At 39.0% G+C, this 13,282-nt stretch overlaps 1 protein-coding gene across 1 annotated transcript in view; it reads left to right on the top strand.

Annotated features, from left to right (window-relative positions):
• The window catches only part of ARID5B (AT-rich interaction domain 5B), a 145,566-nt gene that overhangs the window by 49,616 nt on the left and 82,668 nt on the right, over positions 1-13,282 (top strand). The window lies entirely within an intron of this gene.

A 13,282-nucleotide genomic window follows, 5' to 3' on the forward strand; every position in this document is an offset into this window, starting at 1 on the left:
CTTAAAAACCAGGAGATTTAGAAATAAGAAGAAATGTTGGGGTGTTTTGGGGGGGAGGGGCGGAGGAGGAGGTTCTTCAGGTTTCGGTGCCATGAGGTCACATTTTCAATCAGTTCTCCACAACCACCTTGTAAGTAAGGGCTAGAAACTTACTTTAAAAAAAAGAAAAGTGTGAGAGAGGGAGTGGTGAGATTGTCATGTAATCACATGATGCCAGTAGGCTGGGGCTTTAAACCCCCTCCCACTGACTACCTAGAGATTCGCAGTAAAATCTCAATAGCTGGCAACACTGAATGTTGAAATAAGGATAGCAGGGCAGCTTTGTCTCAAAATTTCCTTGCTATTTGTCTTACCCAGAGTATAATTTTGGTGCAACGTTTCCAATAGTCTATGTGGCAGCTGGGAAGCAGGCACAGTCGATGTGGATTATTGTCCATTTGTTTCTTCTGAAACAATGTTTCATGTTATATCTGCTGCAAATGAAATCGAATGCAGTAAAACTGTGGAAAATAGCTGCTTATCTTATAAATTCATAAACATTTATGGTTACATAAAAAAGACCAAGAATTCTATAATGCCCCATTTAAAGCAATGACAAATACCTATCACAATAAGTGCCTACTACTACTTAAAGCAAACATGTAAAGGAGAAGTTATAGTCGCAGAGTCTGAATATGCTTATCTTGTATCACTTTAGTTGTGTGAAGCTTGATTTTTGGGATCCAGTAGAGTGCAAGGTTCAGTTCTTCGGCTCTGTCACCCAAATGATAGCCAATCCCTTGAGAGCTGCCTATTTGTTCTCCTCAGTTGTTTCCCAGCCTCTAATTGGTCCTAGCACATTGGTGGCAGCTTCCCTCACAAAAAGTATTTTTCCATGGGTTTTTTCCCCCTTTTATCTCAAGAGTTTGCAGTTACATTTGTAAAAGAGGTATAGTTTAGAAGTCCGAGTCCAAGAGTGGGAGCCAGGAACTGTTGAGAGCTAATCACATCTCTGTCACTGACTCCTTTTGTGGCCTAGGACATGTTACCCTGACTCAGTTATCTCGTGTAAAATTAAGAAAATATTTATCTATGTACCTACTTCACAGAGATGCTCTGAGGATTAGTTAGTGTCCATTAAGTGGTTTGAAAACAGACAGCACTATGTATTAACACACTTCAGGTTAATAGATAGTATTTTGGAAGGATTGTCTATTCATTGGCCTTCCTCTCTGCCAGAGACCAGACTGCACTGTTGCATGAGTTCAACACACATATGGTATGACTTCATGCTCACTTTGCCAATAGACTTGCTCACCAGGCCCTCCTGGGCATATTTCACTAGAGGCTTCCTCCCTGGCGGAAGACTTGGAGGGACTATTTGCCTAGAGAAAGAAGTGGGAGGAACCTCACCCTAATGTGGGTTCTGACTAACAATTGCTGCCTTTATCCTCCAGGCATAACCAGTCCTAAAATCCTTTTCTCTCTGTGCCTGAGAATGTAAAATGCATGGAAACCTGTTTGTGGTGCCATTCCAGACTGTTTATACACCACAACCTCTCCTCCAGCCTGGGAAATTGTTTCCTGGCACTCTGCAGAGGAGCGGTAAAACCATAGGCGCAGGAAGTAGGGTGCGGGGGGGGGGTGCTGTAGCACCCCCAGGTTTTGCGCCCAGGGTCCCAGCCACCAGCCCTGCGCCCCTGCTGGCTGGGGTCCCAGCCGTCAGCCCTGCTACTGCCTAAGGGCTCCGCTGCTGGCCCTGGGTCCTGCTTGGCCGCCAGTCCCACTCGGCCACCAGCCCCATGCCAGTGGCTCGCTGCTGACCCAAGGTCCCTGCTGAACCACGGCGCCCTGACCGCTGGCCCCGCATGTGGAATCCTGGCTGCCTTACCCCTGTCCACATCCCCCCCTCCCAAAGCCATGGGCCTGCTCCCAGCCCCAGCTCTAGGGGGCAGTGAGGGGGGTACAGCTCAGCACCCCCACTCCAAAAAGTGTTCCAGCGCCACTGGGTAACCCTGTAACAGTCCTCAGTTAGGATATGAGGCCTGAAAGATCTCTGAAAGGCTTTCCATCTCTTTTGAAGTGAATGGCCAATACCTGTCATCTTGAATCCTTTCTCATTTGAAAGGGCACATCTCTCCTTTCTTAAAGAGCAGGGGAAGAAGTCTATCCCAGCTCTCCCTGTTCATCATCCAGTCTAGAAAAAGGATGCTTTCTGATAAGACCCCCACCCCAAAAAAACTGATTTTGTATAGAACAGCAAATGGTATAGTAAAGTGCCTGATTCAGAGTCTACTGAAGTCAATGGGAGTCTTTGCATTGATTTCAATGGGCTTTCGATAAGGACATATATCCCTTAACCAGCAGACTTTACCTCTCAGGCTGACCTAACAATTTCTTTCTTCACTTGCACATCTTCTCTCACCATGAATTCTTGCATCTCTCTTAAAGATGCCATTAACAAACAAATCAGAAGGAGCCAAGTCCTGGTCTCATTGAAGTCTGATAGATAAGCTAGTTTTTCAGTGAGACCAGGATTTGATCCAAGCGGACTTGTCAGGTGCTTATTTCTCTCCATTTGTGCATCACACTTCTCTCAGGGCATAACTAATGTTCAATAACATGGGGAAACCTGCACAAAATTTTCCAAGGGAATTTAGAAGGAAGCTTTCTAACTTTTAATAAAATTAATAAATTTTCTGAACACTTTATCAGATTTCCAGCCAAGTTGTTGGTATTTCATTGCCTGCTCATCAGACACTCTAGATGTGCTTATTCAGCAGAAACATTCCTTTAAAAATGAAGTTGAGGGCTCTTCTTTTACCAAAGATAAGCTTTAATGGTCAAGAATTGGCCAAATAGCATGAATCTGCTCTACCTCATACCCACCCATTCCCAGCATGCCCCCTGCTCCTCCCAATACACCCCCTTTCTTGGCAGAGGAAGGAATCCAAATGTAGGAGCTGCCCCTTCCTAACCCCATGGGTGGATGCCTGGAGAGTTCCTTTCCCCAAAGAAATGAGAATGTGTCCCAGAGTGACTTATCACAGATCACACAGGGCGTCTGCAGCCCAGCTGAGAATCAAACCCAGGTCTCCTGAATCCCAATCCAGTACCTTTCCCCCCTCCCTCATCTTTTTCCTGGATATCCCTTAGTTTCCTGTCAAAATGCTATTCAGTGTTATCTAAGAGAGGGCAAATGTTAGCTATCTTTTTCCTCTGTTCCTCCTTTTTATTGTTTTCCTTCAAGATAAGGTATTCCTTGGGACATGAGGTCAGACTAGATGATCACAATGGTTCCTTCTGGCCCTATGATTTATGAATTTATGTTCTGCTTCCATCTCATCTTCATTTTCACTCAGTCATGGAGAAGGAGGAGAGATGCTCCCAGGTGGTAGTGGATAACAGACACTTGTTGCATAGAGATTGGTTGATGGACAGAAAAGACTAAAGAAAATAATTAACAAGTGGAAATGTGTGATTATTCTTATTTTAAAAACAATCACATTTTCCCAGCATTAAATGCATTTTTCACTATGGGCTCTAAGAGCAGAAATGTGTAATTACGCTGAAAAAGATACCATGAATTTATCTGTAAAATATTTTTAACAGAGTTTTTGCTTTCTAGCTTGATTTTTTTTTCTTTTCTTTGATTGGCTTCCACAAAAAGTTATTAAAATGTTGCAAAACAAATATAAAAGAATACTGGAGCTTCTTAAAATTGGTTCTTTTGTTCCTATCTGGCAGTTGACAAATTGTCTTGTGCTCTATCTTACCTGTTCTAGTGTGAAAGGTTAACAGAGAAAATGGCTGCAAATAAATTGCTACTGAATGTTGTTGAAGATTAAGCATACTGCGTCTCTAGTAAGGATCTCTTTTAAAGCTCTCTATTCCTCCTCCTCCCTGCATGTCTCTCTAACACTTGTCTGTTACATTATGTTTGGCACACACGGAAACATTAAATAGAAAAGAAACGCCTGACTGTGGTGTTACTAGACCCTATTATCCCTCTGTCACATGTCCACATGAGAAGGGTACAATATTGGTCCATATTGATTAAGATTGCTGAAGGTTTTACTAACCACCTTCACAGAGAATTGCTAGAAACAAATGAAATTGAAAATAATATTTTTGCAGCTTTGAAAATCTTACGTAAATCAATGTAATGAGACACACTCAGTAAAATGTAATTATTCTCACTTCTCCATGTGTCAGAGAAATCACTCTAGTGAGCTCGTTATTTTTATACAGAGCCAGATATTGCCTGTGTGTTGTAAACTGTAAATCGTGTAAAAGGCAGTTTTTATGTATACTAAATAAATTATACCCTGCAAGAATTAACAGGGTTGTAATTTCATTAAGGGTTTCAAAGAGGGCATAAATGTCAAGAGCAAAGCTTAACTGTTTAAATCAGTGGATAGTTTCCACCCTCCACCCCTCATTACATGGCGTGTGAGAGTGGTGGCTACTGTACTTGCTATTTCAAGGGGGCCAAAGTTCCTCTGAATTTTCAGAATGATAGTGAAAGGGCTCTTGCATGAAAAACAAAGATAAGGCTTTTGACTCATACTTTTGGGGATAGTGGAAAGTGAAGGCACTTCATTATGCCTTATAGGAAAAGGTCGTGATAACAGTCCCTTTTAACTAATGGTGCATAAATGTCTCTCTCTTTGTGTGTGGGAGACACAGACTGTTTCAAGCTGGCAGAATAAGGGCAACATAACCTATTTAATCAAGGGTTAGGACCTTTAAATGGAATTTGGTGAGACTGGTGGTGGGTCTTCATCTTCTCAGTTTCCTCAGGTCAACCATCAAAGGCAGGGTATCTGGGGATACCCAGATGTGGCAGAAATTTGTTGCTACTGATCAAATAACTGGCTCTGGAGGTTCTGTAGAAACATTTTGATTTTGGCATAAGAGAAAGGTACACATGTGCTCTCTCCCCAGCTTGAGGTAGGTAGCTAAAAATGTAGCAACTAACGAAATAGTGTGAAGGGCATACCACAGCATTGGGCATGATCAGAATGCCTAGACACTGAAAGACAAAAAGGTGGTTTGAAAACATTAGATTTTCCATTTATCTCCCAAAGCCCTACTACTAAGCAACATGACACTGAGTTACAACCTCAAAATTAAAGTTGCTTTGTCAGGGCGGGGCAATGAAGATGCTAAGTTGCATCTTGGATGGAAGGAGACCAAAACATAGATTTTTTTTTTTTAAGTACAATGTATGGCCCAAGTCTTGAAAACACTTAAGCATAAGCACAACTTTAAGCACATGAGTAGTCCCATTGAAGTCAATGGAACTATTAACATGAGTAAAGTTACTCACCTGCTTAAGTGTTTGCAGAATCAGGGCCTGATTTAACTACGCTTCACTGGTGCTTTGGATGGTGTTCAGTGACTGTTGAAAATGGTGCAGTTAAATTGCACTTTGTGAATTGCATTTAACTACAAAGTGCTGGTTCAGTTATGTCTGTGTGAATGATAACACTTATTATCTGGCTGTTCACTGTGCCAATCCCACGGCAGAAAAAAAATGAAATGGTGTTTGAATTCAGTTAAAGCAAAATATATTATTTTTCCTTCATTATTAAAAGGGATTTTTACTGTTTGTTTGCTAAAACTGAAGCAGCTGCCATATTAGGGCATTAGATTGTTTAAAAGCAAATACAGAAAAATAAAGACATTTAAATTATAATCAGCTTGTTTGATGTCACTTGATTCCTCTTCTTGGCCTCGTCATATTCCCAAATTATATTTTATTCCTTTTTTATTCATTCTTTTCATTATCAGCGGAATTGAAGTGTCTTATCAGTAACCAAGACAACCAGGATAAACATTTCTTTCAAAGCTGATGTACATATAACTCGAATGTTCCATATTACACAGAACATTCAGTGTGCTAAAGAGAACAGCAAGCCTTTGCATGGGTCTATTTTCATTCTCCCTTTCCCCCATCTACATTCTCTTTAGAGGTCTAATAAGGCAGATGACAAAACCTTTTGTATCACCATGTGTGATTTCCTGAAATGATCTATCACCTTGAGGATTTGGGTTGACTCATTCCCAAAACTAGTCCTATAGCTTTAAAAATAGAGAACAAATCTTTAGTTTCACTTTTGTTTGGGTTGGGTCATACAACTCCAGTCTCTTGGGGGGTGATAGGAGAGCACATCAGAGCCCATTTCTGAACTTGGCTGTACCCTTTGCAAGAGCTAAATTTTCTGCACCCTTGGCTTCTGCTGTGTGGCAATTACCAACCACTAACTGGGAGATGAAAACTAGGGTCTGAAAAATACCAGACAAGAGAGAAGGAAGATAGCGTCTCCCAGGCCAGAGAGGAGGACAAGAAGACACACAATGTAATTCTGTAAAGTAAGGGTGAGATAGGACACAGAAAATAATTTTCAAACAGACTATTTTTCCCTTAAGAAAGAAAACTGTGGTCCTCAGTGTGTGATTTGTGAGCTTTGAGGGAGTTGCTGGCAATTGTCTAACATGGAAAGTGTGGAGCGTCTTGAGCCAGCTCTCATTTTCTCAGCCTAATTCACCTGTGGAATAGGCAAGAACAACCTCATAGAGTTGTTTGGTTATGTCCAATGTGAATTTTGCCAGTTTCTTTGGTCTTTCTTGGAAGCATGTTAGCTGAATGGTGGATAGTGCATTGGACTGGGAATTGGGAAAAACTGGGGTGAAAATCTTGGCCGCATTGAAGTCAATCGCAAAACATCCATTGACTTGGTTTTCGTCCCTGAATTCTCTTACTAGCGCTGTCATTTACTAGAATTTGTGACCTTGGATAGGTTTTCTTTAAGCCCTCTCTCAGTTTCTCTATCTGTATAATGGGAAGAATGGTATTTACTCATCTTTGTAAAGCACTTTGAGGGCTATGAATGAAAAGTGTATATAAGAGCTGAATATTATTATGCTTGTCAGCCAGTCCTCTTCAAATGCTAGAAGCACCTCAGAACCTGCTTCCCAAGATATACAAAAGATTCGGTGGGGGAGGGAGCTCAGGAGCTGCGGTTTTGATTAGCTTGATGTTTGTTCATGGTATAAAAAAGGATGAGAATGTCTGGTTGGATACTTGTATACATAATTCTCCTTTTCAGTATTAAATCTCTTTCATCTTCTACAAAAATTGAATTTATTATTTGAATTTAAAATGATTTAACAAGATAAATATTATGGAAGATTTGATTATGTGGGTCCACTGCCAGTCGTTGATCAACATACTCAATTTTGACTTTGTTAAGTAGGACTAGAACAGATCAGATCCAAATCACTAGCTGTAAAATAATGTTCTTCAGCCCCAGGCTTTAAGTACATATTAGATAGTGCTGGGGGTTTTATATGACTGCATTGCCGTGGGATTGAACAGTAGTTTCAGTCTCCAGTAGATTTGTAAGTGTTTTCTTTCTTTCAGATGTTAAACTAATTTTAGGAACTCTCTGAACTAGTGATGTTCTTACAGAAAACAGAGGGGTTGTGGAAATGACATAAGACTCTGTGAATTAGTCCCCTGTTCTCCTTATGGGGGGAAAAACATCTGACACATCCAGAAAGATTTTGTCTGCATTTCATTCTGTATATTGGCCATATATCTTTTCTATTTGAAGTTATCAATTTAAAAATAAAATAGGACAACTAAATATCCATGGAAAATGATTGTGATGGACAACTTGCTAATGTCGCCATTATCCAGTAAACACATTAAAAATCACGTTATTCCATTTACTATAATACGTTGCCTTTGTTCTTGATTGCATTAGCATTCAAACAGAGGGGAGTTGCATAAAACAGGGACATGTAAACATGGGTGGCTTTACTTCCTAAAAGTCCTGTCAACAAAGCCGTATCCCTGTTGTGTGGATAATTTACCCAAATTTATTTAATCCTGAAAACAAAGATTTGCAGGTTCATCTAGCAGGGTTAACTAATTATTTTATTTGCATTTCTTCATGAACTAAATGCAATAATTCAAACATTAATATTTTAAAAGTGTTGTAGTTAATTACCTAGCCAAGGCATACTGCGTAGTTTTACAAGAACAAATGAAGACAGCAGAAATGAAATGTTAGGCTGGAAATTAAGAGTTCTCTTCAGTGTGCTCCCTCTTTTTTGCGGCTGGGGGGAGATCACCAGTATGCCGTAGAACGCAGAAGATGCTTCGCCCTTGTAGAATAGCTGATTGAAGCCCATGGTGATGAAGTTGAAGTCACAGCTATTTCTTCGGACAAAGGGAAATGGTCCATATTGCATCCATTCACTTCATGACTACCAGAAAGGACAGCAGTGTGTGCTGATTAATTCTCCCCACCCAGCCAACAATAACTTGCCTGCAAGGGCTCTTTGGCTAGGAGAAATGTCCCATGCCCCACAGGACTACTCAGAGATTTAGCATGTTATTGACATTGAAACTGCATCAATTGCACACACCTGACAGTGGACAAGGCAGTTGTGACTGGGTGGTGGTAGAAGGAGCTGGTGAGGAATGGTGATCCTTATTCACCTGGTGAGTCAATTTAAAACTTTGCACACCAGGTACCAGCTCTTTCTTCTCCCTCCCTTCTCATAGTTCTACTGTTTTTCATAATTATGTGTATAGTTTGTTTATCCCAGTTGGACAGCTGTGTTACGGCTCTTGGATTTTATTGTAATGGACACGTTCATGGTGTAGATTTGTTTTTACTTCCTTTATGGTCCACAGTCATTGGTTTTTGTTGAAACAGCCACATGTCTCCATTTCTCATACACATGTATACTGATTTTACAGAGAGGTAAAGATAGGAGGATAGTGACCTTCTCTCAAGGGTGGCAGCTCTGTGGTTCATTAGCACTCATGGGGTAAAGATTTATTATCTTCTCAGATGGCAGGTGCAGGTAAGATAGCCACTTCCTGCCCAAATATGGGCCTTTGCATAGGGGGCCAGGCTGGCTACTGTGTCACCTACTGACAGTGCCAGATGGATGCATCTGCTTTGCAGATCCAGGTGCCGCAGGTGAAGACCTGTCATTTTAACCTGCCTTGGTGATAGCTGGTGACTTTGAGCTAAGACTCCAGTCTTGCTGCAGGGCCGTGGAGATGCAGGTTGGGATTTTGAAAGGCGTCTAAGGGAGTCAGGCACTCAACTCCCATTGAAAGCTCTAGTCCCAGTCAGTTGACGTGGCTAGCCCTTTCCATTCTTTATCATTAAAAGTCTCCCACTTTTTCATCCATTACTGATTCTCTGCTTCTTGTTGGCAATGTAGCCAAATAAACGTATGTAGAAAATGGTAAATAAATTAAGATAGGCATGTCATCCATGAGGCCTTCTTTGTAACAATCTGCAACGAAAGAAAGCAGCTGTGTTAATGCTCTTCATAGTTTCCTTTGCAGATTATTCAGGAAAAAAGTTTGATGGTCAAAGCCTTGCATCTTTCTTTATTTTCACTGTGCATTCAAAGTAACTGCCTTGTTCAATTTGCAGCCCATACACCAATGCATCGTCCCACTTTATTTAGTTCCCCTAGTACTTTCATTGCTTATCTTATGAAGACCTGTGTTAACATTTATCAAAACAAATGGCAAGCCTGGGACCTTTTAGTAGTTTTTTAGTTAATAAAAACAATATTCTAGTTCTGTTATGTTAAAAGTACATTATCTTTTTATTACATACTCTACAGCTCTGTCTGTTTTCCTTCTTGGCAATTTCATGACTGCTTCAGTTGATTGCTGTATAGAGAATTACAAAATCATTAAGGGTGGGGCTTTACCAGCTGACTTACAGTACAAACTATTTCTCAAAATAACCACAACAGTACAATACTGATGTGTAATTTACGTCACAGTATGTTTTTATGAAATACTTTGTGGCACATTCATTTAGATTTAGGACTGAATCTCTCTGTCTCTTTTTAATCAAGCTCTTTACTTTTTAATATTTTCCACTCCTTGCCTTGGCTTGCCTCCAATTTAACAGCTTCAGTGAGAAAAAAATAACTGATCTTTTTTTCAGCAGTTTAGCTGCGAGTGTATTTTCCTCTTTGATGTATACATTTGTGCTAACTTAACTGCCTTGGGGGAGATATTTAGATTTGTGGTAGGACACATTGCACAAAGCTGAAACAGAGAATTGATAAAGTTGATGCACAAGTTTGGAATTTTAAATACTACCAGCCAATTCAAGCTATTGAGTCTTATGCTCTAGCACATTTCCTTTTTACAAACGCCTTTCTGTATAATGTCTTGTAATTAGAACAGGAAATCATTGAGCAACTGTAAGATGACTAAGAGCACTTAGACTGAAAGGAAAATTACCTTCCGAGAAATTATATTCACAATTTTTTTTTGCTTCACATTACAGTGTTGGTAATGGTAGTAACAGATGTATGTACTCTTATCTGTATCATTGTTCTACTTCTGTTTTCTGGAATAAAAATTCATTTTCAGTAATATCAGAAATGAATGGGCAGCAAATGAGAATTGTCTTATTATGAAAAATATTCTGTGTCACAACAGAGTAGCAATTAAATTGAAACTTCAATATAATTATCAATAACAGTGAAATCTGGAGTTGTGCCACGTACATAAAGTTGGTGCTCAGCCTTTGCTTGGTTGCTAGGAGCACAGTGAAAGTATAAAGCTTAGAGAAAGGAATGTCTAATATAATAAAGTAACAGAAGGTAGCATAAATCATTGTGAGAGCAGTGAATATTGACATTATTTTGCTTAAATTGGGTTGAAACTAGACATTTAGTCCTATGAGAAGAGCAAATTCATATTTCTTTTGAAAAATAACTACATCTACTCGGGGAGGAAGTGGAGAATTTGTGTTTCTAACATAGGCCTATTTGGACCTTTTAAGCAAAAATCTTTAAATGTTTGTTTCTGTTGGCATCAAAATGTATTCACACTAATACGATTAAAAGAACTAAAGGGCAAAATACTTGGCAGATTTTGCAGTAGAGGCAATTAGGTGCAGGAAGGAACATGCATACTTTTTCCATCAAGCTCTATAAAATCCTGGTGTGAAGGTCTTTCTAAAGAAAGAAAAAAGCTTACTGATGTTAGAAGTAGATTATGGTGGTTAGCAATAACCATTATAGTCTGATGTTTCAGAAACAAGCAAACAAAAAGCAAGTTTCTGTATATCTCTTTTCTTTCTGTAAGTAATTTTTGATCTGAAAGATCAAAAATGGCTGTACTCATTTGGAAAGTCAATGCTGCATAGATTCATTGTGTTTGGTGTTCCCTGAAGCTCATACAAAGACAACTTGAACAACGTGCAATTCAACATGAATGCCAGACCATGCCAAAGCTGCCCCACTGCTTCAAAGAAACTATATGGATTAAATCTATACATATATAGTTAGTATTAATATTTGCAAAGCACGGATGGAACCACACAGTGTAATTACCATTTCTCTACAGAAATCTGTTTTGAACTTGAAATATATAAATAAATGAAAAATTGACATTGAAAGAGGTTATTAAATATGTAATTATGATATAAGTATAGGATTAGAGTAATTTCAGCTAAGCCTTACAAGCAATGTACTGTAGGTATAATCTTTTACTATGTACAGTTCTCATTATTGAAACTAAAATTAGCTTCAGTAATTTAACGTCTTCTGTTCAATAAGAGCTTAATGAAATATTTTTAAAATAAAATTATTTTTCCTTATTTTAAGGGTAAGTGATTATCACTGTTTAAATATCAGTTTATAGCGGCAGCAAACTCGTTCTGATTCTTTTATACAGACAAGTACAGCCAAATACACTAATGGAATTGGATGACATCTACACTAGATTCTTTTAGAAGAAAACTCCTTTTGGGGGGGCGGGGTCTATTTTCTTGGGGTTAGATCTACTTTGATTTTCTTTGCTCCTGTGGGTGTGGGTGAAAGAAAATCTTTGTTCTAGGAACACTCTTTGTCTTTCACTAAAAAGAAGTGCAGTTTATCCATTCTTAGATTTCTCTGTTGAACCTGTTGTGAATAGGGAAGGGGAAAATGCATTACAAAGCATGTATTGGCGACAGTTATTGCCTGCTTAGCTTTCCATCCAAGTTTGTTTATGCACTTACGAATTGCATAAGAAGCAAAAAAATAGCTAAAGCAACAAATATGTAGAATAACAGCTCTGTAAATGGTGATTTGGCTTTATTTGATGGAATCAGCTTGAGTTAAAATGTCATTCATCAAGCCCAAAACAGCGTACAGAATTCTGTGTAGTGACTTACTATACATTTTAGTGGAAACAAATGGTTTGCTACAAAGACTTATGGGAGGCATATTTATATACACCTTGTTACAAAGGCTGACCACATCCTGGCATAAGAAAAGTGCTGTCTGATCAACAGATTTAATTCACCAATACTTCTGTGAAGAGATAGAGCAGCAGTAGCAGGCCTACATTAAACTTTCATTGTACCTCAAGGATGGATCATGTGCTTGCTGTCTCTTGAAGACTCTGGCCCCTGATCCTGATTTCGGGGTTCTTATGAATGAGGAGAGATGACACATACAGCAAGGTGCTATTTTCACAATCATGTTGTTGCATTCACTCATGGGATAAATAAAAAGATCATGCCACACCCTAACTGACCAAAAGATACAAAGTCTACCTTTCTTAGAACAGTCATTCAGATGGTGTGTACCAAAAGGTATTACCCATGCATGTAGACAAAAGGAATGGTTTTGGTTTCCTCTGTTGACGCCAGAGGAGGTGAAAAGGCTCAGTACTTAGGAAAGTGATTGTTTTCAAGAACTGTTGTAAAACTAGTACTTTCAGCTTAACATGTAATGTTGATTTTTCAAATAATGCTTTCATCTATAACAGTAGAGTTTTGGAGAAAGTCTAAAGTATGTTAGTATTTATTTTTTTCCATATTACCACTCAAAACACACATTTCATACTTTTAAAAAAGTTCTGTATTTCTGCTTTAGAAACTTAATCAAAATGAGCATTACCTGTAGACATGAAGAATAAAATAGTCTCAATAGGAGTTTTACCTTTGATTTCAGTGGGACCAGGATTTCTCCTACTGCTCTTTCCAACATTTGAAGCATACTATTCACTTAAGAAGAAGAAAGGTTATGTGGGTATTGGTAATGTGATTAAATATTTAATTATCTGGTTGATGACCGAAATAGTGGCTAGGTTACTCAGTAATGAAGCAGTAGACTAGAAAGTGTAAACTACAGACTATAGCTCATCTCAATAGATAGGCATAGAAAGATAGATCCCGCTAATCAGTGTGAGGACTTAAGTGAACATGAATAGAAATACAGCAGGACAGTGGCCTGCAAAGGTCAT

The sequence above is a fragment of the Lepidochelys olivacea genome, assembly GCF_965140295.1.
Source record: "Lepidochelys olivacea isolate rLepOli2 genome assembly, chromosome: 7".
In the NCBI taxonomy this organism is placed as follows: domain Eukaryota; kingdom Metazoa; phylum Chordata; order Testudines; family Cheloniidae; genus Lepidochelys; species Lepidochelys olivacea.